This window comes from Meriones unguiculatus, chromosome 3 (genome assembly GCF_030254825.1).
Source record: "Meriones unguiculatus strain TT.TT164.6M chromosome 3, Bangor_MerUng_6.1, whole genome shotgun sequence".
NCBI lineage: Eukaryota > Metazoa > Chordata > Mammalia > Rodentia > Muridae > Meriones > Meriones unguiculatus.
In genome coordinates, this window is record NC_083351.1 from 18,792,476 (window position 1) to 18,819,839 (window position 27,364).

General features: G+C 52.2%; 1 long non-coding RNA gene across 3 annotated transcripts; it reads right to left on the reverse strand.

Annotated features, from left to right (window-relative positions):
- Window positions 1–4,561: 4,561 nt before the first annotated feature.
- LOC132652983 (uncharacterized) lies at window positions 4,562–17,204 on the reverse strand. 3 transcript variants are annotated; one of them, XR_009590576.1, is made up of 6 exons: window positions 17,117–17,204; window positions 7,814–7,986; window positions 6,752–6,941; window positions 6,398–6,531; window positions 5,433–5,627; window positions 4,562–4,736 (listed from the first exon to the last, which is right to left on the reverse strand). It is a non-coding gene; the product is annotated as an uncharacterized LOC132652983 (long non-coding RNA). The 3 variants fall into 3 exon arrangements; XR_009590575.1 differs by lacking the exon at window positions 17,117–17,204 and adding an exon at window positions 8,279–9,803; XR_009590577.1 differs by lacking the exon at window positions 17,117–17,204 and adding an exon at window positions 8,130–8,215.
- Window positions 17,205–27,364: the final 10,160 nt, after the last annotated feature.

A 27,364-nucleotide genomic window follows, 5' to 3' on the forward strand; every position in this document is an offset into this window, starting at 1 on the left:
AGCCCTGCCCTTTGGGAAACAAATACATAGGTGAAGGAAGGCCTCCCCTGTAGAGAAAAGATTCAGCAGAGAGCAAATGCATGTGAGCAAGGGAGCCATGCCAAGTGCAGAGGCCTGGAGTGTGGGCGTACCTAGGTGAGAGAGAGAAGGGGCGGGGTGGATGATGAGCTAACAGCTTCTGAGGGAGACGGGTGGCCTGATGCTGGGAAGCTTGCTGGCCCCAGTAAAGACACTTGATCTTCTTTTGAATTGATAAGAAACCATTGGGGGCTTCTGAGAGGGGTGTAATGCGATTTACGATTTTGTTTCGGCCTTGAATTCAGTATTTAGGGGAAAGATGACCTTGAACTTCTGATCTTCATACCTGAGGGTTGTTGTTATTGTTGTTGTTTTTGTTCGGAGACAGGGTTTCTCTGTGTAGCCCTGGCTGTCTTGGAACTCACTCTGTAGACCAGGCTGGCCTCGAACTCACAGAGATCCGCTTGTCTCTGCCTCCTGAGTGCTGGGATTAAAAACTCGCACCACCACCTGGGGAGTGTTGGGCCTAGAGGGGTATGCCACCACCCCTAATTTTATGTAGAGCTGAGCGTGGAGGCCAAGGCTTTGTCGGGGCTTGGCAATCAGTCTACCAACTAAACTACAGGTCTGGACTGAACCCAAGGCCTTGCACGTGCTAGGCAAGTGTTCTATCATTAAGCTCCATTCTAGGCAACCCCCTTCTGTGAGCAAGGGGAAGTCTCTCTCTGGGGAGCCCAGGCTGTTGCCGCGTCTCACGTTGTATGATTTTACACACATACGGCCACCTACGTCTTCTTCTTCCTGGTCACCGCAGACTAGTCCATCGCCTGGCAGCCTGTGCTATAGGATCCCCAACCTCCTGCCGAGTGACATTCAGGCTGTCCCCAGTCTCTTCCCGGTGCCTTTGCAGACAGCACAGTGGAGAACTTTCTGCTTATGTAACTTCTCACTCATTCATGAAAATCTAAAGGATAGAAGTTCCCGGAACTAGGGATATTTGGATATGTCCGTGACTTTGAAGTCCGTGACTTGGCAAATTTCTGTACACACGAATGACAGCGCTTTCTTCTCTTTTTAACAAAAGTTAGTCATTTTAGTTTTGGGGGTTTGAGGAGGGCCTGCGGGCAGGAGTACACTGCGTGCAGAGCCCATAGAGGCCAGAAGAGGGCGTCGGATACCTCGGAACCGGAGTTAGTGAGGTCTGCAGTGAGCCTCCGCGTGGGTGCTCTTCACCCCTCTCTTTGTGTTGGGACTGGTTCTCTTACATCCAAGGCTGGTCTTGAACTCTCTGTGTAGCGGAGGGGCGTGCACCACCGCGCGCTGCCTGTATGATGCTCAGGGTTGAGCCTGGGCCCTGCGGGCGCGACGCAGGCACTCCATGTGTAAAGCCGAGCTTGCTCTTCTGGGAACTGGCAGGTTTCCGACCGTGCCCGGGTTTCTACTCGGCTGTCGGTCATTTTCACCAATTTCCAAGAGCTCATTACAGATCGGAACAAACAGCCTTTTGCGATCTGAGCTGCCAGTGCAGCCCCCTCCCCGTTTGTCATTCATCTTACGACATTTATAGTGTTTTTCCCACGCAGGAGTTTGGGGTTTTTATGTGTTGCCTTTATCAATCTTTTTTTTTTTCCTTTCTTTCTTTTTTATTGCCTTTTCAGACTTCTTCCTCTAGAGGTCTCCTCTATGCTTTTATGGTTCTATTTTGGGTTTCTCTAGCACTTGGATCTTTGATCCTTTGGGGCTCATCCTGGTGCTCCCTGGGAGCACAGTTCTATTTTTACCCTCCCCCTAGCTGGCCGCCTGGCTATCCCAACCCCGTGTGTGAAGAGGCTCCGTCCCCACTTGCACAGGCCACCTTTATCAATCCCGGAGCTCCCGTGTGCTCTCCACTCTGTTTACAGATTTTCTAGTCCAGTCCGGAGCCCTGTTCGACTCTCCCTGAATCCCAGCTTGCTCTTTCAGTTGCCGAGGTCTTCGTCTGTTTCTGGTGCTTGGGACTGAACCCAAGGCCTCACCCCCAGGAGCTACCTGAGGTGGGAGCTTCAGACACCATCATCTACTGGTGATAGGGTCAGTGCTGACCTCTCCTACCTCAACACTTTTTGGGGTTTTTTTGTTTGTTTGTTTGTTTGTGTGTTTGTTTGTCTTTGGAAGTGTAGGGGGTGGGGTGGGGTGTTGGGGGTGTGGATCAGACATCTCAGTAGCCACAGCATTCCTCAGCCACCCTCACCCCACCCCATCTCAGACAGGGTCTCACAGCCCAGGCTGTCTAGAGGAGGGCCCAGGTTGGTCTCGAACACCTAACAGACATCGTGCCCCGATCATCCATGTTTCTCCCCTTTCCCTCTTCCCCTCCCTTGCTTTCTTTTTCCCTCCAATTCCCTTCTTTTCCAAAACTCATATTCTCTTCCCCTCCACCTCTCTCTCCCCTTCTTCCCTCCTGAACTCTCCTGGGTCTTACAGTCTAGTAGGGGAACAGGGAACAAAACAAGTAATTGCATGCCGTTCTTCGCTCTGCAGAGAAGCGATAATGGAGCAGGTGAAGGGGCCGAGGAGGCTGAGAAGCTCTCCTCTGCCACTGAGGGGGGCTTCAGAGTGGGAAGGGGGCCCTGTGGTTTCCTGGGGAAGCTGGTGTGGAGGGAGAGAGGAGGGCAGAAGCGAAGGCCTAGGGAGGGACAGAGGCCAGCGAGGAGTGCACAGCCTTGTAGGTCACAGCCAGGACACTGGCTTATCTTCTGACACCTGGAGCCAGGAGGACAGTTGGTGGAAGGGTGACAGGTTCTGACCTCTGTCTTCAGAGGATAGCGCCAGCTGCTGCCCAGCGTGCTGGCAACTGGGAGGAGGGGGTAGATGGGATTTGCAGGGAAAGGGGAACTGAGCAGCCTGTTTCTTGTTCTTGGCTCCTCCCTTCCTCGGGCCTCTGTGTTGGGCACATATCAGGCTCTGGAAGCCCAGTGCATGGGGGGGGGGTGCTGAAGAAGGAGGGGAGGGGAGCAGGGAAGATGGATGAGCCACAGAGGCAGAGTGGCTGGAGAATGCCTCTGCAAAGGCTCTAGAGAGCAAAGGGAACAGAGCCCGAGACTCTCTCCTGTACCAGGGAAGAAGATGCCCAGGACAACTTGAAAGCGGTGACCGCCATAGAGATCTGATTCTGGACAGATAGTACAAACATGTCACCTCGGGAAGCTAAGACAGGAGGAGGATAAGTTGGGGCCAGCCTGGGTTACAAGGGGCTGGCGGTGTAGCTCAGTGTGTAGGGGCTTGTCTAGCTTGCATGAAGTTCTTTTCTGGGTTTGGTCCCCAGTGCCATGTAAAACCATTGTGGCTGTACATGCCCCCAATCCCAGCAGGAGGGGAAAGCAGGGGGACCAGAAGTTGAAGGTCACAAAGCTAGGTTTGGTGGCTACCTGAGACACCGGTGCTGTAGCAGGGGAGACAGGCAGATCCCTGAGGATCTTATTAGCTAGCCTGTCCAGCCTAAAAGGTGAGCTCTGAGCTCGGCAAAAGAGCCTGTCTCCACAATGCAAAGCGGAGACTGATGGAGGAAACAAACTGATGTTGACTTTTGTCTACAAAGGAGTGCAGACATGTGCACACATACATGATCACGTACGCACACATGCACACATGTCCACACATTCACACAAGTTAAATGTAAGAAAAAACGGCTAGCAAAGTGGCTCAAAGAAAGCTTCCTATGGAGCTCAGCTCCAGGGAATCTCCTGGGCCCTGGCTGGGGTGGAAGGGAACTAGGGCAAATGGGAGTAAGCAGCGGGCTCAGGGCTGGAGAGAGGCCTCAGTGGTTAAGAGCACAGAAATGATTTTTCGGGGGTGGGGGAGGGCTGTTTTTGTGGGGGCCTGAGTTCCACATCCTCAACCCAAGCAGCCCTCATGGCTTGTAAGTTCGTCTCCAGGGGATCCAAAGTCTCTGGCCTCCAATAGCACCTGAAAACACATACATATAATTAAAAATAATAAAAATAAGATGGGTCATAGTATCAGCACACACCTTTGATTCCAGCATTCGGGAGACAGAGGCAGATCAATCTCTGTGGGTTCAAGGCCAGCCAAGGGTACTTTGTAAAACCCTGTCTCAAAACAATTTTTTTTTAATTTAAAATATATATTTTAAAAGTACTGGGCTCTCTAACCTGAAGAAATACTGGGTGGAAATCATTCATTTCTTCACTAAATTCCAATCAGATTCTATACGCACTATATCCAAGAGGATATAGTGACTCTTACCCTCCTGTAATCCATATCTGAATAGAAGAGAAAACCGTTAAAGGATGCCAATAAAATGAGAATAGGGGCACAATACCCCAGAGACAGAGGCAGAGGACATTCTGGTCTCCATGGTGAGTTTTAGCTACAAAGGAAACATCCTCTGGAGGAGGAGATGAGGAGAGATGGCTCAGTGGTTAAGAGCACTGTCTGTTCTTCCAAAGGTCATGAGTTCAATTCCCAGCGACCACATGGTGGCTCTTGACCATCTATAATGTGAACTCTTCTGGCAGGTGTAAATGCAGATGGAACACTCATATACATATAAAAAATCTTATTTATTAAAAAAAAAAAAAGATGTAAAAGCAACAACAACAGCAGGAGGGTTCATCCATTAATCCAGCACTCAGGAGGCAGAGGCTGATCTCTGTGAATTTCCTGACAGCCTGGTGGTCTACAGAGTTCCAGGATACCCAGGGCCATACAGGGAAACCCTGTCTCAGAGAGAGAGGAAAAAAAAGGAAAAGGTGAAAAAAAAAAAAAAAAAAAAGGAAAAGGTGTTTCATTTGGTAGGAATGGGAAATGGCACCTCTCCCTCTTCCCTCTAGAAAGTGTTCCCCTTGTTTGTTTGTTTGTTTGTTTGTTTGTGACAGGGTTTCTCTATGTTGTGTCCGCTGTTCTGGACTCACTTTGTAGACCAGGCTGGCCTTGAACTCACAAAGACCTGACTGACTCTGCCTCCTGAGTGCTGGGATTACAGGTGTGTGCCACCACACCTGTGTTTTTTGGTTTTGTTTTGTTGGTTTTTGTGTGTGTGTGTGTGTGTTTTTGTTTTTGTTTTTGAGGCAGGGACTCTTTATGTAGCTCTGGCTGGGCTGGAACTCACAGAGATCCTCCTGCCTCACAAAGTTACAGGTGTGCGCCTCCACATCAAACCCTAGAGGAAGTGACTTCTAAGCCAAGATTGGAAAAGTAGAAGCAGGGAAGGGGAGGGCTGGGAAGGCAGCTCAGCAGGCAGAGCGCTTACCTAGTGTGCATGGAACCCTGGGACCGACACCCAGGTGGCATAGACCAGGCTTGGTGGCTGCGGAGGATCTTTGAGGCCAACTCAGTTACACAGAGATAAAGGAGGGAAACTGTGTTCAGGTGGGAAGAACAGAAGAGACAGAAACCCAGAGGCCAGAACTTACCAGGCCTTTTCAAGGAGCTGCAAGTTCAGGGCGGCCAGAGGGAAGGATGCAAAGACAGGGAAGGCTGAGTCACTTCCTCATCCTCAGATGACCAGGGAGCCATACCCTGTCCCCCAGCGGCGATCCAGGGTAAGAAAGGAGCTTGGAGAAAGGCAAAGGGGTGGAGCAGGGAACAGCGTCCCAGAAGAGAGGAGCCTGCATCCAAACACCCAAGGGAAGTCGGGTGTGGTAACTTACTCCTTCAGTCTCAGCGCTCGGGAGGCAGAGACAGGGGGATCTCTGAGTTTGAGGCCAGCCCGGTCTACAGCGGGAGTTCCAGGACAGCCAGGGCTACACAGAGCCAAAGGAGAGAGAGGGAGAGAGAAGACCCAGGGCACACAGCCTTACGAGTCTTGCTGAGTGACATCAGGAGCAGCAATAGGGAACCACAGAAGGCTTTTTATATGGGGAACAAAACCTGCCCTAGGATGTTCTTAAAGGTCCCTGAAGGGCTTCGGAGGGCCTCCGAGGAGGGTTCGGGAAGGGTAGGGTATCTGTGAGGCACAAGTTCAATCCCCACTATTCTCTCTTCAAACAAAACAAAACCAGCCCGTTGGGGAGCCCAGCCCTCTTGCACACAGAGACATTAGTGCCATCACAGGAAGACTGGGAAACGCCTTTGTCAGAGGAACCACAGAGAAACTAAGGGGCAAGGCCAGAGGACCAGAGCTGGGGCTTGGGGGAGCTTGTGGAGAAAGAAGAGAGTAAGGTCCATGAAAGGAGTGAGTGTGTGGTCCTCACACCAGACCACACCCACAGATCTGGTCTCAGCCCACGGCTGGCTCCGTGCCTGACTCAAGAGGTCTCAGCTCCCAGGACCTGGGAACTGAAAAGTTAATCCCATCCACAGAGCTGAAGTGAAACTGCTCCAGCCACAGGCAAATCAGCGGTATGAGCAAGGTCATGGGGGAACGCTAGCAACTCACATATGCAAACGGAGCGAAGGGGTCTTTCTTTCTGCTTGTTTGACAGGGCCTGGTGTTTCCCAGCTGGCCTTGAATTTGCTGTGTAGCCCTGGGTGACTTTGAACTTCTGATCCTCCTGCCTCCACCTCTGGAGTCTGAGATTAACGGTGCCCGGGCATCAGTACCCCGGGTTTTATGCATTGCTGGGGGCGCGACCCAGGGAGGATCTCATGAATATTTGGCAAGCGTTCTACTGACTGAGCGAAAACCTCAGTCCCGTTTTTTTGTTTGTTTGTTTGTTTGCTCTTAGTTTTAGTTTGTTGTTATTGTTGTTTGCCTTTTCAAACAGGGTCTTTCTGTGTAGGTCAGACTTACCTCAAACTCTCCCCACAGCCTCCTGCCTTCCAGTCGTTGGGATTCTGGGAGCTTGACGCATCCTGTCAATCAACCAAGTACAGACAAGCATACAAGTCCGGAGGGCAGGACTCTTGTTCGGAGTGACAAAGTGAAGGCGACCAGGCCCAAGGTCTCCTGCTCCGGCAGTAACTTTAACCCTAAGTTTGGGCTTGGTAGAGAGGAGAAACATGTAAAGAGGGGACGAGAGGATGGGTGTGGCTGCCTCCGGGACTTTCCTCACTGAGATCAGAGGCCTTGAAATAGCAGTTCTCCGTGAGCAGCTGAGGCTCCGTCACACCCTCTGCCCCGCCTGCTGCAGAGAACGGTCAGACAGTAGCTCCAGTCCTCTCTGCTGTCACTCTGCCCCGCTTCCTGCCTCCAGCCTCGCCCTCACCCCCCCACACACACACTGGGAGGCAGGATTCTTTGACCCATCCCCTGAAGAGGCTGGGGGCGTTCCTTCTCCTGGGAGCCCACTGCGGCGACCCTTTGTCGAACCAGGTCCACTGCCAGCGCCTCGAGCTTCTCGAAACCGTGCCACGCCCTCCAGTCAGGAAGCCAACTCTTTAGGGCCGTGATGGCACTCCATTAGCCCCAGAAGCCACGCCTTGCCAAAGGAGGGCACCGGGCGGGACTGTGGCTGTGGGCTCCCAAAGGGTGAAAATTCCCACGTGGGTCATGCACATCATAATTGCCTTGGGTTGGAGAGACGGCCATTCACTGCTCTTCCAAAGGACCCGAGTTCGATTCCCATCACCCGCAACAGGCACACATACATACTTACAGTATGTGCACAGTTAAGAATAATGCAAATAGGGGTCTGGAGAGATGGCTCAGTGGTTAAGAGCACTGGCTGCTCTTCCAAAGGACCCAGGCTGGATTCCCAATTCCCAGCACCCACATGCTAACACACACATGCTAGCACATACATGCTAGCTCACAACTATCTGTAACTCCAGTCTTAGGGGTCTGGTGCCCTTTCCCCGGCCCCTCAGGATACCACACACACATGTGCTGCACATACAGGCAAAACATCCCTACCTTCGGGCTTGAGACAGGCTCTCTCACGGAACCTGGCTAGCCCTGGTGGGTGGCCATCAAGCCCCGGGCTTCTCTGTTTGCCTCCCCACCCTGGAATGGCAGACCACGATGTCACACGGGGCTGTTCTCCATGAGTAGAATAAGCTCATATTCTCTGGGGTTCTTCCCCAGCACTACAAAACAACAACAATACGTAGTTAGAAGACCCTGTCCTAGGTGGATGGGTTGACGGGTTGAACGGACGATGGGTTGGTGAGGGGGGTGGGTAAGTCAGAGGGAAGGAGTTATGAAAGCCAGGCATTGGTCTCGAACTCACAGAGATCCGCCTGCCTCGGCCTCCCCGAGTGCCGGGGTCACAGGCGTGTGCCACCACTGCCCGGCTTCCTCGCTGCCCGCTGCCCTTATATATGAAAGAGTGACGTGGTGAAGTCATGATGCCCATCCCTACCCCTACACTATAACCACCTGGAGAGCTGCTTGGCTTGCCTCGCTCGAAAGTCCAAAGCCCACGCTGTTCCCGAGGTCACTGAGACAGCAACTTCTGTAGACAGACACATGAACCATTCTTTTCGACGCTCCCAAGTTATTCCAGGTACAGAAAAATGTGGAGGGTGCCGTGGCAGTGAGAAACGTGGCTTTGGAAAGGTACGTGGCCTGGGCCTCTGTCTGCCCCAAGACACCTTCACCTTAAGAGAAGACTGCAGGAGGCACAGCTTGGAGCGGGAGGTTTGGAGAGAATGGACTTGCGGCTCAGTGAGGACACTCTCCTCTTTCTGTGGGTCAGAACCTGGGGTGCTTCTGGCAGCTGTGGGTGCAGAAAGCTGAGCCCCATTGGCTCTTCAAGAGTTTCTGCTGAGGCAGGTAGGATGGCCCAGTGGATAAGGACACCTGTTGCCAAGACTGATGACCTGAGTTCCATCCTCAGGCCTTACACAATAGAAGGAGAAAATGGGTGTGTGTGTGGGGAAGGAGGGGGTAGAGATGTGGCTCAGGCTCAGCGGTTAAGAGCACTGACTGCTCTTCTAGAGCACCCAGGTTCGAGTCCCAGCACCCACATGGCAGCTCACCACTCTTTGTAACTCCAGGATCTGACACCCTCACCCGGTCGTACATGCAGGCAGAACGCCAATGCACATAAAATAAAAACAAATAAATTATTATTATTAAAAAAAGAAACGAAAGGAAAATAAAAACCCAGAACTTCTGTCAGCTGAACTCTGACCCCCACAGGAGCTAGACAGTGAGGAGACAGGCCCAAGCACACACAGACTTTCCCATGTGGAGTGGCCGTCCCCTGCTCTTTGCTCAGGGAAGGCTCCAGCAGAGCACACCGTCCTTGTTGGGGACCTCAGCTTCTCCGTGGGTGTGTTAGGAGCCAATGAGGCAAGACACAACCCTGGGCAAACAAACCGTGTGTGTTCAAGAACAAAGAAAGGCAGGTGAAGCCGTCCAGGCTTTGGGCTGCGTGGCTATTTGCATGGCTGGACTGGCATTTCCTTGGTGAGAGCTACAGGGACCAGTAAACAGATCCTGCAGGAACGACTGCGGCCAGGCTTTCCTCCGGGACCGCTTGTGTCCGTTCCGATAAAGGACCTCCGAGTCCTGTGTCCTGCCCGGCCCTCCTCCCCGCCCCCGCCGCCCCGACAGGGCGTTACAGCAGCTGCGCTGGTGCTTGCAGCCGCGAAATGGGAGTCGGCTGGGTTGTTGAGGCCAAACACTCGGGGCCGGGTTTCTCGGTCTGAGTTTCTGAGGTTGAGCGCTGAAGCCTGGGTGCTTGCGGCTAGGCGCTTGGACCTGCTGTCTGTGTGAGCAAACAGACCTGTTCCCTCCCCTGACTCACAGCGCGAGGCTCCGCGGGAATGACACTGTTTGTCTGGCCTGTCTGACCATCTTTGCCATCTGAAAAAAAAATGGCAAAGGCTGAAAGGCAAGGGAAAGCTCTGCCCAGCCTCTTCGTGTGCCTTTCTGGGACCCTTTCCTCTCCTAGCCGGGGGGGGGGGGGGGGGGGGGGGGGGGGGCCTGAGCTGCCCGGGCTTCCGCCCCTCCCCCCAGCCATCTGCTTGAAGGACTTGGCTCCTCGGTTCTTCACAGGAAGCCACAGGCCTCTGCTTCAGCAACCTCCAGCTGCTGCTGGCCCAGGTCCCTCTCCAGGCCGACCTAGCGACGCCCGTTCCTAGCGTCTCGCTCTACTGCCAGCCAAGAGGCCTGTTTGGCTCTTTTTTTTTCCCCTTTAAATCCTTATGGCTCTGTGTGGGGCATCGACTGCGGACTTGGAAGCTGGACCTCATGGCAGACGGTCTGAATGGTGGGACTGAGGGCCTGGAACTGAGGGAGAGCAGGAGGAGGCCCTTCAAAAATCCTAGGGATGATCACTCCAGCGTCCAGGCTTCCTGCTGCAGAGCAGAAGCCGAGCCCATTCGTTTTAGTCTCGCAAGACTGTGGTGGAGCCTGCCCCAGGGAGGGCTTTTAGTAATTGCGGAGCAGCTCAAGGATAATGAGGGCCGAGGAGGAGTCAAGCCCGGGACTGCAGTGCCACCTGGTGGTCATGTCTGTACACTGCACCATGGAACTGTAGGAGCCTTTTGTACCAGGGCGTGGAAGGAAGCGCCCTAGATTGAGGGATTTGATGAGAGGTCAGGACTCCTCTGAGACAGCCGACGTGGAGCTCCTGCAGTCCAGCGCCAGAGGAGGCTGAGGACGAATTGTTGAGCCGAGGAGTTCAAGGCCAGCCTGGTCGGCACAGCAAGAACTTGACTCAAAGGGGCCGAGAAAAACAAAGTGCTGGAGAATTGGCTCAAAGGTTGCTGCGCTTCTAGAAAACGGAGTTCCGTTCAGTGACTCACAGTGACTTGCAGCTCACCTTCTTCAGGCCTCCTTGGGCACACACACTTTTTTTTTTTTTTTTTTTTAATCTTTAAGGTAAAACAAAGATACCACCTCTAATGTCAGCACTTGGGAATGACGCTCTCTTGCCTCATTTGACAGACCAGGAAACGAGGACCAGAGGTGACCTTGGCATTGTCTTACAGCAAAGCAGTCAGAAGCTGGGGTCTGAATTTATTTTATTTTCTCTCAGACTTGGGAGATAGCCCAGAGCCACCGGAGTCTAATTTGGGTCTCATCTCGAAGATGTGGCTTCAGGGTAAAGAGCAGACTCTGCTAGTTTCTGTTCACCCCCGTTTGTGACCAAACATGGCATTGCCCAGCACATCACCCCTTTAGTCACCGGAGTTGGCATTACAAGGTGGCTTTTCCCCAAAATAAACTCCACTGTGGAGCACGGGGATCTGAGAAGGCCAGGGGGTGCAGGGGCTGTGCTTCAGGCTCAGCACAGACGCCTCAAAAAGAGGAAGGCCGCGGGGCTAGAGAGATGAGCTGCTGAGGCCAGCCTGGTCTACAGAGACAGCGCCGGCTACCCAGAGAAACAAAATATTATAAAAGCCCATCATCACGTTAGCAGAAGAAACCCACTGGCTTTACAGAAAAGGGAACTGGGACTCCAAGAATGCAAGTAGTTTGTCAGGCCACAGCCCTGCAGCTGGGCCAGGACTCAGTTGTGTGTCTGCCTGAAGGCCACTTGCGGAGGGAAGTCTAAGAGGACGTAGCTGTCACGTGGCCCTGGTGCTGTCATCATGCTGTCCGGTGCTGCGTGAGGGCAGTAATTGAAGTCTGTGGAGACTGACAAGGGCGACGGTTGGCGAAAGAAATGGGGGTGAGGAGGAGGTGAGCAGGAAGGAATAGGACGCCTCGTGGATTGACTGTGAGATGCAAGTAGGCAGGAAGTGGGTCCCTTCTGCTGTGGGGTCCTTAGCACCTGGCACGGTGCCTGGCATAGATTGATTACTCAGTAAATGCCTGTGGGATGAAGGTGAAGAATTAAGTTGCATTCTGGGAGCATACCGTGAGGAGAAGAACGGGCCGGCCATTTTCAAGGTAATTCAGCCGGAGGATTGTTGGGGCCTGGGATTTTAGAATCCTGGACATATACCAGCAACCTCAGTACTCAGGAGGCTGAGGCAGGAGGACAGTCATGAGTGTGTGACAAGCCCGAGATACATAGCAAGACCCTGTCCCCAAAACTAATTAATGATGGGGCTGGAGGGATGCCTCAGAGGTTAAGAGCACTTTCCGTGCTTTCGGAGGACCTGGGTTCAGCTCCCAGCCTCCCTGTGGCAACTCACAGCAGCCTGTAAGTCCAGTTCCAGGGGATAAGGCACCCTCTTTCTAGCCTCCTCGGCCACGAGGCACACACAGAGAACACAGACACACATGCAGCCAACAGCTCTCATACACATAAAATAGAAATAAATGTATCTTTTAAGAAATTATTAATTAAAGGTAATTTTTTAAAAAAATTACATTTGGGGGAGTAGAGCTGCCCATCTTTCTCTGACGGTGTCCAAGGGGATAAGAAGATGGGGGGGACGTTGCCGCAGGAAGGAGTGACCCTAATTTGATGCCTGTCTTTGGGGGAAAGGGAGAAGAACCCCAGCCCCCGAGAGCCAAGCCTGGCTCCACAGATAGAGTTTTCTAATTCCCAGGTGTTTCCTTCATTTCCTACGCTCCCTTGCCGTGGCGGCAGCGGCTGACATTTACTGAGCGCTCGCCAGCGTGCCAGGTACCACGCTTGAGCCTTTCTGTGTTGTGCCTCTCTGCCTCTCGTGTGCATCTGCCAGGCACGCTTCTCTGGGGACAAGCCAGCGGTGACAAACAATTGCCTTCTGCAGGGGTGGCCCTGGAACCGAGGCGGAAGCAGGCAGGAAGGGAGGATGGCGTGGATGGGGAGAGGCACAAGGCAGAGGGACGGCGTGGATGGGGAGAGGCACAGGGCAGAGGGAGCCTAAGGGCACCTGCTCAGGTCCCTCCTCACTCAGGCTGTCCTGCAGCTCCAGGCAGCTTGGGGTCATAGTTCTCTGGAAAGCAGCCTCTACAGTACAGAGACAGCCCTTTCCCAGGTGTGCGGCAAGCATCGAGCGGGCTCAATGGTCTGCCCAATCAGCTGAAAACCACAGCACGGTTCTTCCTCTTTAGGGCTGGAGGGGATGGAAACTGCCCCCTCCCCCACACACCTTTGTTTTGTTTTGGTTTGTTTGAGACAGGGTTTCTCTGTGTAGCTCTGCTTGTCCTGGACTCACTTTGTAGACCAGGCTGGCCTCCGACTCACAAAAATCCACCTGCCTTTGCCTGGGGTTAGAGGTATATACCACGCCTAGCACCTTCCGTTATTTTTGAGACAGTCTTGATAGGAGGTTCAGCTTGATCTGGCCTTGAACTCTGGCTCTTCCTGCCTCAGCCTTCCCAGTACTGAGATCACAGGCTCGCATCACCATGCCTGGCTTTGCTGTGGCCATTTGATTTATCAGGCCTTTTTGACCTTCATCTTTCTTCTGCCTTGGTCTGGGCACTGGGATGTCCCTGAACAGTGCTCCCCAGTCATCCCCCCCACACACACCCCAACACACACAAACATTAAATCCATCCAATGGTCTGGGCACCGGGATTTCCCTGAGCAGCATCCTCCCCTCCCCCGCATCCCCACCCACCACGAGCGCACCCCAACACGCACAAACATTAAATCCATCCAACACAGCTTGGGGAGTGCTTCACTTGCAATTATCAGTCAAGAGGTGTGTGGGTTCCGCGTATGAACCTTTCCTGCCCCTGCAGCTCGGCGAGGACAAGCCACTTGTTGAGTCCCGGCTTCTCTACCTCCACCTACACTACTGTGGGTGCAGAGTCCCTGAGCGCCGCTCCTCGCCTCCAGGACCCTGGACAGGAGCACTCCGGCCTAACGCCTACCGGAAGGAGGACCGGGAGCAGGGACCTTGGGGAGGCGGAACAGAAAGGGAGGGTTTTCTGTGGGCAGGTGAGCGATTTAGAAGGACACTTCAGGCAGAGAACAGCCCGTGCTCTGGGCCAGAAACAAAATGGGCTGGTTTTGTTCCGGGAGCTGCGGTTGGCTTGAGGGGAAATAGAGGGTGGGGGCGTGTGGCTCAGGCAGGCCCCAACCAGGTCCTCCAGGCTTCATTGCATGCCTGATTCACAGGACACAGAGTGTTTTCTCATCTAGGTCACTGGGGAGAGAGAGAGAGAGAGAGAGAAAGTTCCGGGCTCCGGCTGGAAGAGGGAGGGCAAGGACGAAAGAGACGGTTCTTGGGAGCCTCTGGCGATTCTCCTCTCTTGTAACCACCCCCCTTGTTTGCACAGTGCACAGTGCTCGGAGAGATGGTGTGGGCCCTAGAGGATGCTGCTGCCACAGACGGCCCAGGCAGGTCCCCAAGGCTGGGGGGGAGAGGGGCTTCCATGAGGCAGATCCCCTTTCTTCTGGGTCTCCACGCCAAATCAGAGCCGATGTAAGAGGTAACTAGACAAAAACGGTAGTTCTTTGGCTGGCTTCGTGCCTGCAGTAAAAATGCTATGTCACCACCGCCACCACCGTCACCGCCATCACCACCACCACCACTGCCACCACCGCCGCCACTGCCACATCATGGAGACGGGCACATGCCAGGCAAGTGTCCTCCCTCTGAGCTGTTACTAACCCTAACGTCCTGTTATTAATGCTGCTGTCAGCTGCCTCAATGGAGACCTCCCTGTGTGGTGCTAGACAGTTCAAAAGAACAGCGATGTTTCATCTTGTCGTGCGGTGTGTGAGAGGTCACTGTTCCAGCGCTTAGGGTAGGCCCAGCCTTGTCTAATCCAGTCCCGACCAAGCCACCTCCATCTTTCCTTTCAGCCCGTGAGCCCTGGCTGGCCTGGAACCCATTGGGAAGACAAGGCTGGCCTTGAACTCACAGAAACCCAGTTGCTTCTATTTCCATGGGCTCGCTAGGACGGCAGGTGTGGGCCAAGTTGCCCAGCTAAGTCGGGAATGACCATCCCCCACCGACAGTTGAGGAGACCAAGGCTTGCTGTGAATTGGCCAGGGCATCCACGAGGCACCTAGCCTGTGTGGCTGAAAGCAGGGCGTCTAAATGACGCTGACTGGGTGTGAATGCTGCCCCTGGTGCTGAGTACTTGCCAGAACCTAAGCCAAGCTGGGATGCTGATGTCTCCACCCCTGCCTGGGACAGCACGGACTGGAGGAACATGATGAGGGAGAGCCCCAAGTGCCCGGATTCTGCACCCACCCTCCAACCCTTCTCTTCCATGTACCCCAGAGCTCCAGGACCCCAAACACTGTCCTCTGAGCTTCTGGAGTTTCTTTTTCTGCCTGAAGGGGAGCTGGTAGCTCCTCGCTGAAAGCAAGGGTGCTGGAGGAGAACAGAAGTCATCTGCTTTGTGTCTAGAGCTTGGGGTCGGACCCTGTGACTTTGGAGCAGCTAACGAAATGAAAGGGGCTTTTGCTAGGTGCCATTCTCCTGCTGAGGCTGCCCACCTCGGTGATTCCGTCACAGAACCCTTGGTGCACACACTGGACCTGAGGGCAGAAATCCCTTCCTGGAACCCTGGCTAACTGTGCCAAGCTTGTATGAGATAAGCCCCACCCTCCACGCCTTCGCAGAAACGTGCCCTGCAGGGTCTCTACGACAGGGATACCGAAGCTCTGCCTCCAGCAGGGGTCTCACTGTGTGGCCCTGGCTGGCCTGCACTCCTTATCCCTGCAGGATCCCTCCAAGAGGCAGACGCTACAAGAATGGCACCGCCTTTTGCCGCAAGGTGGCGCCTCTCACGGACCTTGCCCCCGGAAAGTAAAATTCGAGGGGGACACTTGTGGCCTTAAGACCCTATTGTTGGGGCTAGCAATGGTTAAGTGCACTGGCTGCTCTTCCAGAGGTCCTGAGTTCAGTTCCCGGCAACCACACAGTGGCTCACAGCCATCTGTAACGTGATCCGAAGCCCTCTTCCTTGGGAGCCTCGCCAAGTCTGTGTCCTTTCCGCAAGTTCCGCCCAGGCAAGTTCTGCCCCGTCCTGGTGGTCATGCCTATGAGTGGATAGTCCCCAGGAATAGATGTCTGCTAGCAGGGTCTGTCCGCGCACACCTGCCACCTCTACACTTACGAGGCTCAGGCAGGAGGATTGCTGCAAGATCCGGAACAGCTCAGGTTACATAGTGACTTCCAGGCCGGCACAGATTACCAAGTGAGGCAGAATAATAATAATAATAATAATAATAACAATAACGACAGTAGCGGTACGTAGAAGCAGAAGCAGTAGTAATCGTTGTAAATTACAGCGGTTGGAGAGATGGTTCAGCGGTTAGGAGCTCTTGCTGCCCTTGCAGAGGACCAAGGTTCAAGTCTCAGCACCTACACATAACCATTGTAATTCCAGCTCCAGGAGAGCCGTCGCCCTCTTCTGACCTCCTCACACAGCAGGCATGCACACGGAACACACATACGCATGGTGGCAAGACACTGACGCACATAAAAAAGGAATAAATCTGACAAAAATTTATAAAATGTAATGAAATGGATAATGGCCCACGATGTAGGTGCCATTGTCACCAACCACGCGTTACGGAGGAGAAAACCGGAGCTTGGAGTTACTACATGAGAGTCCCAGGGCTGCCCAGCCAGCAAGAGTTAGGGTTCAAACCCACGACTGACCGGTGCCCACGCCCACACTGTGACAACCGTTTCAGAAGGTTTCGTCTGTCCTCAAAGCTGAGCTCACTATCACACACCTTAGGAGAGGTGTCTCAATCTCCTTTAAAAATTATTTATGGGGGCTGTAGAGATGGCTCAGCAGTCACGAGCACTGGCTGCTCTTCCAGAGGACCCCAGGTTCAATTCCCAGCACCCACATGGCGGCTCACAGCTGTCTGCAACTCCAAGTCTGACACCCTCACGCAGACACACACGCAGGCAAAACACCAATGCACATAAGGTAAAATAAAGTATTTTAAAAATAGGCGTGTCTGTATTTTGGGGTGTGAAGGGGAGCATTGCTATGGCACACTTATGGGGTTCAGAGGCCAACTTGCAGCAACAAGTTCTTTTTCCATCGTGCGTGCTCTGGGTATCAAACTCAGGTTGTCAGGCTTGGCAGCAATCACCCTAATGGGCTGAGCCATCTTAATGGCCCTTTGCTATCTTACGGAGGAAATAACCAAGGTGAAGTGAAGCGATATAGGGCTAAGGGCACAGAGAGCCGAAGTGACATCTCTAAGTGAGATTTTGTGGCTCTCACAGCTTTCCGTTCCATCTGCTAAAACCCCTACCTTCCTATTAGTCACAGCCCGGGGCATGAAAGGAACCCAAGGATTCTCTGCCTCCCTAATACGCTTCCAGGCTCCCAGGCAAGCAGCTTGGCGGAGGAGGGGGCAGCTTTGCACCCACACTTCCTGCCTCCTGGTTTTACCTTGGAGGAGAGAAGAAAAGCCGAGTTGCTGCCCAGAGCTTGCTGATAGATGGGTGCTCCAGCGAGGAAGCTACTTTCTGGCTGGCTGGAGGCTGGCTTTTTATAATCATGTTGGATCCCCTCCACCCTGCCCCAGGCAGCCAATCCCCATCAGAGTTTCCATTTCCTGCACTCTACAGAGTTTTCTGGTCTCCTGTCTCCCAGCATCTGCGCCCTGCCTGCTGGCAGAAGATTGTAATTCAAGCCTGGGACCTTGGGAACAGCCGAGAGTATTCAAAGCCTGTCACGCCACCGTGGGAGCCTCCGCCCTATTGAGCTCAGTGGGCTTGACCACCGGCTTCCCTTAGGGCACAAAGGCCTTTCCAAACCTGACCCAATTAGCACTAAAAGCATTTATTGAGCGCTTGCTGCATGACGGGACCTGCACAGAATGCTCTGTGTACGTATGTGAGGCCTTTCCAATTCCACCACGGTCTTATACGAGGTACCATAGGCTGTTTATAAACAGTGTAAAGCTTTGGGAATGAAGTCATACCTATTGTTCTCTTAGGATGGTTACTTCCGAGTGATAGGCGTATGGTAAGAATGCTAAGTCCAGGTTCATATGGCCAATGTCACATTTAAATGCATACAAATATATGTATATATATTTCCCTGAAATGGGCCCTAGCTTTAATGAATGGATGAAACATTATTGATTTGTTTACTTATTCATTCAGCAAGGCAGAGTCTCATGTGTGCCGGGTTGGCCTCAAATTCTTTTCGTAGCTGTGGATGACCTTGAACTTCTGCTCTACCCGCCTCCTCTCCCGAGTTGAGATTATAGGTGTGCACCACTGTGCTCTGTTCCCCGTTTTATCTTGGGGCTTCTGGGGATCACACAAGGGTACCAGCTTGGAGGCAGATACTTTTACCCACCGAGCTCTCCCTCCGGTCCAGGCAGCCTTCTTGAAGGCCTTTGGACCATGCTACTTGCGGAAGCACTGTGGGTAATTTATTTGGCGAACCTAGCAATTCCTGAAAGTCAGAATTATTACCGACCCCGAGGCAGAAAGGCTCTGACGTAACCACCCCACCACCAGGCTGTTGCTTCTCTGGGCAACTTGGCCAGATTGCCGCCTGCAGCTGGACGGTTGGCGGCTGCTAGTTCGGCCTCCATAACGGAGAGGTTAAGCGGCTCGTCTCATCCACAGCCCCATCATTGTCTCCATGGAGACTCTCTACAAAGTCTACTGCAAGGGCAGAGGGGTGAAATGCAGAGGGTAGCTAGCATCCGTGGCGGGGCGGGAGGGGGTGCTCCCTATGGTCTCTCTGTGTGTGTCAGTGTTCATGTGCCACAGGGGGCCACATGCTCTGTGCCCACTCTGTGGATTCCCATGTTTGTGCCTACCCACACAGTGCCCTTGACCGACTAGCCAAGTCACATGTTGCTGGCTAGTGGTCGGTGTCCTCTCACTCCCATGCAGAGGATGGAGAAGTATACTTTCCACTGTTTCACACACACACACTGGGACTCTCACAGTCTATCACAGAGCGATCCACGTGCATCCGACTTACCTGTGAACTAGATTCAACTCTTTCCCTCCGAGAGCCCTCCTTGTGGCTGTCAGGGCAAGTCAAAGGTGAGCCAGCAGCTAGGGAGCCTGACTTCCCGGCATATAATTTTGCTCACGCCTTCTGGACCCTGTTGGTCCAGCTGTGAATGTACAACCTCCATCAAACACTGCAATACCACAGTGCCTGGCTGGCACGTGGCCACAGATGCTTAGGCACTCCTGGGGCCCACTTGCACATCACACCCCTTTGTCAAAATTGACCAAAATAAACATGGCCAAGCTCCAAGAGTCCCAAGGGTCTTCGTGGCGGATCTCCTACTTGGGGTTTCAGAGACTTGCCCCAGAATTGTTACCCCAAAGGGCCTTATAATCCTAGTGTACTGGCTTGTCTTGTGACCTGAACCTCTTGGGCAGCCCTTTCCTGACTTGGGTGCCACCCACACTGGCACCTTCTGGGCCACCTGATAAAATGTAGGAGAACTATTTCTATGTGTAAAAATTCTGTCTCCTGTGCTGGAGAGGTGGCTCAGTGGTTAAGAGCCTGGCTGCTCTTGCCCAGAACCTGAGTTCAGTTCCTGGCACTCGTATCAGGTGGCTCACAGTTGCCTAGAACTCTAGTTCCCGGGGATCTGACAACCCCTTCTCATCTCTGTGAAGACCTGTGCATGTCTTCAGCCAGGCATGGCATGGCGTTGAATGCCTTTAATATGAGCACTTGGAAGGCAGAGGCAGGGAAATCTCTGAGTTCTGCAGAGAAACTGCGTAGGGTTTTTTGCTTTTTTGGTTTTTTTTTTTCCTTAAAAATACAACAAAACCAACCAAAAAATTCTGTCTCCAACTTGGAAAGGGATGTCCTAAGAGTGTAATTCTTTCTTTTTTGAAAAAAATGTGTTTTAGACTTATTTATTTTATGTGTATGAGTATCTTATTTATTTGTTTTTGTTTTGTTTTTTGAGGCAGGGTTTCTTTGTGTAGCTCTGGCTGTCCTGGAACTCACTCTGTAGACCAGGCTGGCCTTGAACTCACAGAGCTCTGCCTGGCTCTGCCTCCCTGAGTGTAGGAATTAAAGGTGTGAGCTGTATGAGTGTCTTTTACCCAATTAGAGACAGAGTCTAAATATGTAGCACAGGTCGGCCTTGAACTTGAAGCCCTCCTATGTCATCATCCTAAATGCTGGGACTACGGGTGTGCTCGACTGTGTCAGGACGGGTTCTGTCTTAGTCCCTGCTCTATTGCTGTGGTAAGACACCATGGCCAAAGCAACTTAGAAAAGAGTTTATTTGGAGCTTACGGTTTCAGAGGGTTAGAGCCCATGTCCATCGATGTTGGGGAGCATGGCGGCAGCCAGGCAGGAGGCTTACATCACATCTTAACCCACAAGCACAGAGCAGAGATAGTCTAGCTAACTGGGGACTGAAACCTCAAAGCCAGGACATCGCCTCCGACAAAGCCACGCCTCCCCACCTTTCCCAAGTAGTTTAAGGAGACTGGAGACCAAGCATTCAAACAGATGAGCCTAGGTGGCCCGTTCTCATTCAAAGCACCGCAGCGTCTCTTTTTTTCTCAGACCTTGACAGTTCTGAATGTTCTTTTTCCAATCACAGTGACCCTAGCGCACAGTGCAGATCATCCCGCTGGGAACAGAGTGATATCGTCTGTAAGCATGGCAACATTGTGCACTTGGGAGGCATAATTTGAGGTTAGCCTGTAAGAAAAAGAGGGGGTGCGGTGGGGGGGGTAGGATGTGGCTCAGCTGGCAGAGTACTTGCCTACCTATATAAAACCCTGGATTGGATCACCAGCAGCAAATAAAGCAACTGTGACACATGTGCCTATGATCTCAACACCTGGGAGGTGTGGACAGAGGCTAGAAATCAAAGTTATATTCTGCTTCGTAGGAAGTTCGAGGCCAGCCTAGGCTAGGGGTGAAAAAACAAAACAAAACAACATTGGAGCTGAGCATGATGACCGGTACCTTTAATTCCAGCACTCGGGAGGCAGAGACAGGAGGATTTCTCTGTGTTCCAGGCCAGCCTGGTCTACATAGTGAATTCTAGGACAGCCAGGGCTACATAGAGAGATCCTGTCACTCCTCTATACACACACACATACACACACACACACACACATACACACACACACACAAAGAAGCAAATATAAGATGCAGCTGGTATGGTGGCATGTGCCTGTGGTCTCAGCACTGCATAGACAGGCAAAGAAACTACCATTTGTTTTTTTTTTTAATAAAATGTAAGCCTCAAGGCACATAGTACACCAACTTACTTCCCATCATGAACATGCTAGAGATGCCTCCAGGTAGAAATGCTGTGATGACAATAGTTATGGTCACCTGGCCTCTGCAGTTTTGAAATGTTAACTTTTTTGAGGATTTCTGGCTTCTGGTCCCATTGAGGGTCACTCAAAGATGCTGCTGTCCACTCTACAGTCGTCCCACACACACACGCCATTTTTTAAGACAGTGTCTTACTCCATAGCTCTGACTGATCTGAGACTCACTATGTAGACAGGGCTAGCCTTGAACTCCCAGAAATCCTCCTGCCTCCACCACCTTACCCAGCTAGATCAATCGTCTTTTTATTGCCTCAGTGAAGAGATCTCCTGCCCTCCTCAAGATCCTCCATGCTTAGCTCTTGGGCCCACCAAGTCTGCCATCGGACGAGGCTCGGCTTGTGGTAGCTGAAGTGTCTGAGATGTCCTGGTCCTTGCATAAATACTGTCTCCGCTGGACAGACGCAAGACCCAAGCGTCTCTCCACGTGGCTAGCTCTCACCTCCCTGCACTGTAGTGTCCCAGCTGGGCTGGATGTCCTCCATGGTGTCAGTCTTCCTAAACGCTAGCCTGAAGCTGAGCAGTGGTAGCCTTTAATCCCAGCATGAGGGAGAGCCCTGTGAGTTCGAGGCCAGCCTGGTCTACAGAGCAAGTTCCAGGACAGCCAGGGTCACGCAGAGAAAGCCTGTCTCAGAAAAAAACAAGCAAACAAAAAAGCTAGAGCTGGAAGCAGTGTTCTTTCTAGCGCCTTTTGTTGCTGAGGGCAAGTCACAAGGCCAGTCTAGACACACGGACAGGGAGAGGCAGACATCAAGGCTCCACCGTTGCTCTGTGTGTGTGTGCACGCCCAAGCGAGCATGCTCATGTGTGTGCTTGTCTAGGTACATGGAGGTCAGAGCAGTGACATACTGAGGGAACCTAGGACTTCCTATACACTAGCCAAGGCCGGGATCACTGAGCGCGGCACGTGCTCGAGAGACAAGGACTTGACCATCTTTGGAGAGTGTCACTGAGAGGCCAGCTGCAGGCACCGGCGAGGACACCGGATCCCGAGTCACCGGAGAGCCGTCCGTGCAGACCCAGGCCCTGTCAGTCTAATCACGTGTCCTGACTGCTCCTGTCGCCCTCACCGCCGTGTCCAAGTCCCCAAGATCACGAGCCCCTCGTCCCAGTCCTCTGACCCGCAGCTCACTTTTCCAGCTCTTGTCTTCATCTGCTCCGCTCACCAGTTGCTAGGAACCCAGTCATTTGAGTGCGGCAGAAATAGATCTGAAGAAAGACAAATGGTCCCTGCGCTGCACAAGGCCGTTAGTTGTGTGCTCTCGGGTAAGAGGAAACTGTTTTTCCCTCGAGGTGGGGGAGGGGCTGCCTCCACCACCCGGAAGCCGGGACTTAGGTTTGTCCACATCAGTGCCCTTATTCCTGGCCTCAGGGGTCCTGTTCATTCCCTGCTAAAACCGGAGCTTGGGAATGGGAGATGGCTAATAAAGTCTGTTTAGAGACCTTTGCGAGGCTACATCTTAGAATCTTGTCCTGGAGTTGACTCTTTTCACACCCGGAAGGTCTCTTTTGATGCTAAATGTCAGCCTAGGTTCCCTAGGAAGCAGGCCTTGAGTGGGAAGGGCAGCCGGATGCTGTCTGGAAGCTGCAATCCTTAAGTAGCCAAAGCCTGCACTCTGGGATGGTGCTAACGCATTCTACTGGACCGTTGCTGGGGAAACAGAGCCTCGGAGGTTCAGCTGGGTCAACCTCCAGGACCAAAGCTGCTTCAGTCCCCATTATCACAGGCTTAATGGAGTCCACGGCAAAACCATAACAAGACCCCAGCGAGGCGTGCTGCACCCTGTGGGGGCTCAGAGCTCAGGCGGTGACACTGGGCGCGGGTGGCTTGGACTGAGGCAGCAATACCGAGCCGAAATCAAATGGGTGGTACTCGTTTATAACCCCAACACTAAGAGAGGATTGCTGAGAGTTTGAGGGTAGCCTGGGCTCGTCGGCAAACTCAGGCCAACCTGGAATCCATAGTAATATCTAGTCTCAAACAACAAACCAACCAACCAACCCCAGCCTAGCTTAGTCTAGGCATAGAGGTGGGCATTTACTTACAACATGACAGGAGAGTGGGAGCCAGGGAGGTGGCTCAGTTAGCAGAGTGCACGGTGCACAAGGGTCAGGACATGAGTTCAAATCCTCAGGGCCCGAGTGGAAGGCTGGGCATGGTGGCTGCAACCCAGCACTGTGAGGGTTGGGACAAATAGGAAGATCCCACACACACAAACACACACACATGAGCTTGCTGGCCAGCCAGTCTGGGCTAACCACTGAGCTCCAGATCCAGGAAGAGACTCTTCTCAAAAATGAACAAAGGCAATTAGCAGACAAAAGAGTTTTGGGGGGGGGGGGCTTATGGTTTCAGAGTGCAAGCCCACGGCCATCAAGGCAGGAATCAAGGCAGCAGGCATGGTGCTGGGGTCCACACCTTGATCCACAGACACAAGGCAGAGACAGAGACACAAGGGTTGGCATGGGCTTTTGAATCCTCAAAGTCAGCCCTTAGTGACATGACACACCTCCCTCAGATCCCATGAAGGAGACCTACAACCCAAGAGGGAAAACCAACCAACCAGCGAGGCATTTTGGGACATTCCTTTAACCCCAGCACTCCAGAGGCGGAGGCTGAGGCAGATGCAGGTGGATTTCTGTGAGTTCGGAGTCTACACAGAGACACAGACAGTTCTAGAACACCGAGGGCTACGTAGGGAGACTATTTCAATAAATACATAAACAAATAACCAATTAATTAAATGCAATGTTAATGCCACACACACAGAAATCAGGCCTAATGAGGCAATCCCAGGGTGAGGCAGGGGGATTGCAAATTGCAGGCCAACCTTAGCTACTTCAGGAAATCCTGCTCTGGAAACAAAAGTGCCTACTTCAACAGCGTGTTTACTAAACGAGAATGGATACAGAGAAGATCCGAATGATCCTTGCACAGGGAAGACCCAGAAATCCAAGAATCTTTGTAGTTTAAAAAAAGCAAACAATCCTGAAGACTGGGTGTGGGGGCTCACAGTCAGAAGGCAGAGGCAAGCAGGAAGGTGTTCTGAGACTTAAGCACACTCATAGCAGCATTACTCACAATCACCAGAAGGGGGTGCTGTCGTCCAATGGGTTCTTTCCAAAAGTCAGGCGCTGAAACAAACAGCACAGGAGCCGGTGTTAAGATGGGCTACTGCCAACAGGGTGGCGGTGGGGACGCATTAATCCCAGCCCTCAGGAGGCGGAGGCAGATGGATCTCTGTGAGTTCGAGGCCAGCCTGGTCTACAGAGTGAGTTCCAGGACAGCCAGGGCTACACAGAGAAACCCTACACACACACACACACACACACACACACACACACAGGGGAATGTATTAACATATTTTAAGTGACTGGAAAGATCTTGCTAGGGGATCTGGATCCAGCTCCCAGCACTGCCAGCGGCAGCAGCTTAACTCCAGCTACTCGTATGTATTGCCATCATCATGCCTCAAAAATACCCAGCTCTTCCAGCCTCAGGCCCTCTGCACCCCCCTTCATCTGGACAGCCTCCCGCCATAGCCTCTGCTTCATTTAGCTGCTGTCCCTTCCGGGAAGTTCTTTCTGACAATTCTGTGTGCGGGGACACTTCTCATCGGGTTCCCCCTCCCCTTTATTGCTACTATTATTATTACTTTTTGTCTCGGTACTTTGGATTGTCGGAGAGTGAATTATATGCTTGTTTCCTTTGCTCTTACTCATTGCCCTGACCCATGAAACAGGAAATCCTGGAGGTCAGGGTCTTGGTCATGTTCTTTGCTGTACTTCCAAGGCCTAAAATTCTGATACATAGGACCAGGAAATTTTGATTTTAATACTTTTTCAATTAATGCTGTAACTGTTTCATACATGTATGTGTTTTATTGATATTCCCACGAATACACACAGCACACACACATCACCCTCTCCTACCCGCCCTTACCCTGGAGCTTTTCTGATTTCCAATAAATCGGTCTTCTATTTTCATGCCTTCTCTTTAAAAAATTTATCTCTGAGACACTATCTACTTCTGGCTGTTCTGGAACTCACTACAGCTATATAGCTAGAACTGTGTAACGCACTTGAACCTCTCAAGTGCTGAGATTATGGGGTGTGCCACCACATCCAGCTTAAAATTAATTAAAAAATAACTTTTATCTCCAAGCCAGGCGACACGGCACATGACTTTAATCTCAGAGTTCCAGACCAGTCAGGGCTAAGTAGAGAGATCTTGTCTCTCTGCCTCCTAAGTGTTGGGATTAAAGGTGCGGGCAACCATGCCCACCTCAAAAACTTTTTAACTGAAAAAGCATTTTAAGAAGTTTTATTGGCTGAGTGGTGGTGAGGCAGGGCTTTAATCCCGGCAGAGGCAGGTGAATTTGAGGCCAGCCTGGTCTACAAAGTGAGTTTTAGGTGATCGTCATCCAAGGCTACACAAAGAAACCTTCTCTAGCAAAAAACAAAACAAAACAAAATAAACAAAAAAAGTTCTTATGGCTGAATCTGTGGACTGAGAATTCACAGCTCTGTGTGTGTGTGTGTGTGTGTGTGTGTGTGTGTGTGCTGAGAATGGCCCAGGGCTTCACGTATGTCACATGAACCCTCAGCCCACCAGAGTTATTTTTAAATCTAGAGGGCAGGCAGTCCTGGGAATTAACCCTCCGGCTTTATGCATGCTAGGCAAGGGCTCTACCGGAGCTCCAACTTCATTCTGCGTCATTTCACCCATCAGTGGTTCACAGAGGTCTGGAGACTCTGGCAGCAGAGCTGCCTTTGACCCCTGGTCACAAGTCCAAGAGGCCACATGGGACTTGGAGGCCATTCATGAAGGCTTCATAGGAGCTTTTCTGTGCCTGGCCTTTGGCCCTTTGCTGGGAGGATATGGAGCAGGGAAAATGTCACCTGAGTATGGGCCTGTCGGGGGTGATGTCTTTTGTCCCTTGCCTGACAGGCTGGCCCATTTTCTGAGTCTTCCCTTCTTCCCTGTGGCTGTCTAGTGAGAACTGGTTGGCCCTCGGGGGCAGCCCACATCCATCCCCCAAGGTACCTTTGTGGGGCAGTTGGAAGGAGTCCTCAGCTGAAAGGTACAGCAGTTACGCTAAGCCAGGGCCTAAAGGAAGTGAGAGCAAGACCCTTCCTGGGAGGATATAGCCTGGAATGGCTGGGACCACACAGAGAGAGGCAGCAACCAGCCATACACACACACATACACACAGAAGCAGATAAGAGCACTGACTGTTCTTCCAGAGGTCCTGAGTTCAATTCCCAGCAACTACATGGTGGCTCACAACCATCTTTACTTGAATCTGATGCCCTTTTCTGACATGCAGTGCAGATGAGCACGCATACATAAAATAATAAATATAATCTTACTTAAGATGGCTGGGGATATGGCAGTGGGTGTTGCCACAGGGTATACACGAATGTCTTTAGTCTCAGCATGCAGGAGCAGCTGGAGGAGGCAGGCAGATCTCTTTGAGTTTTAGGTCATCTTGGTCTACATAGCACATTCCAGGACAGCCAGAACATAGTGAGACCCTGTCTCAAGACAAAACAAGGGCTGGAGAGATGGCTCAGAGGTTAAGAGCACTGGCTGTCCTTCCAAAGATCCTGAGTTCAATTCCCAGCACCCACATGGTGGCTCACAAACATCTATAATGAGATATGGTGCCCTCTACTGGCCTGCAGGCATCCATGCAGGCAGAACACTGTATACATAATAAATAAATCTTAAAAATTGTTTTTGTTTGTTTGTTTTTTAAGACAAAACAAAACACTAAGACATGATGGATAAAGGCCAAGCTTGGCCAGCCTGGACATTCAGCAGAGAGAGGTTAGCTCAGGAACCATCAGCCGCTATCTCAGTTCAGCCTCTGAGCAGCCGGAAACCCCTTTGGCTGGTGTCTCTTGCTCTTCCTCTGGACTCTGATGTAACGTGTGCTTCGTTCTTCTGCGGCACGGTCTGACGTCTCCTCCACTCTGTAAAGCCAACTACCCTCTCTTTCTGCAGCTTCTTCCTCACGGCTCCTCTGTGGGTGTCTCCTCTCTAGCTTTGAGTTTCTTTTGCCTCGAAAAGGGCCTTTCTTCGTCTGTGATTCCATAGAATCATCTAGGTCCTATCTAGGCTCAGGCCATTGACTCCACATGCAGATTGAAAACCCCCTCAAAACTCCTCTCTTTCAGGGGCTGATGAGATGGCTCAGCAGGTTGGAGCACTTATTGCTCCTGCATGATCCCTAACACCCACATGGTGGCTCACGCTTGTCTGTAACTTCAGCGGAGCCAACACCTCTTCTGACCTCCAAGGACTCCAGGCAAACACGTGGTGCATAGACATGCATAC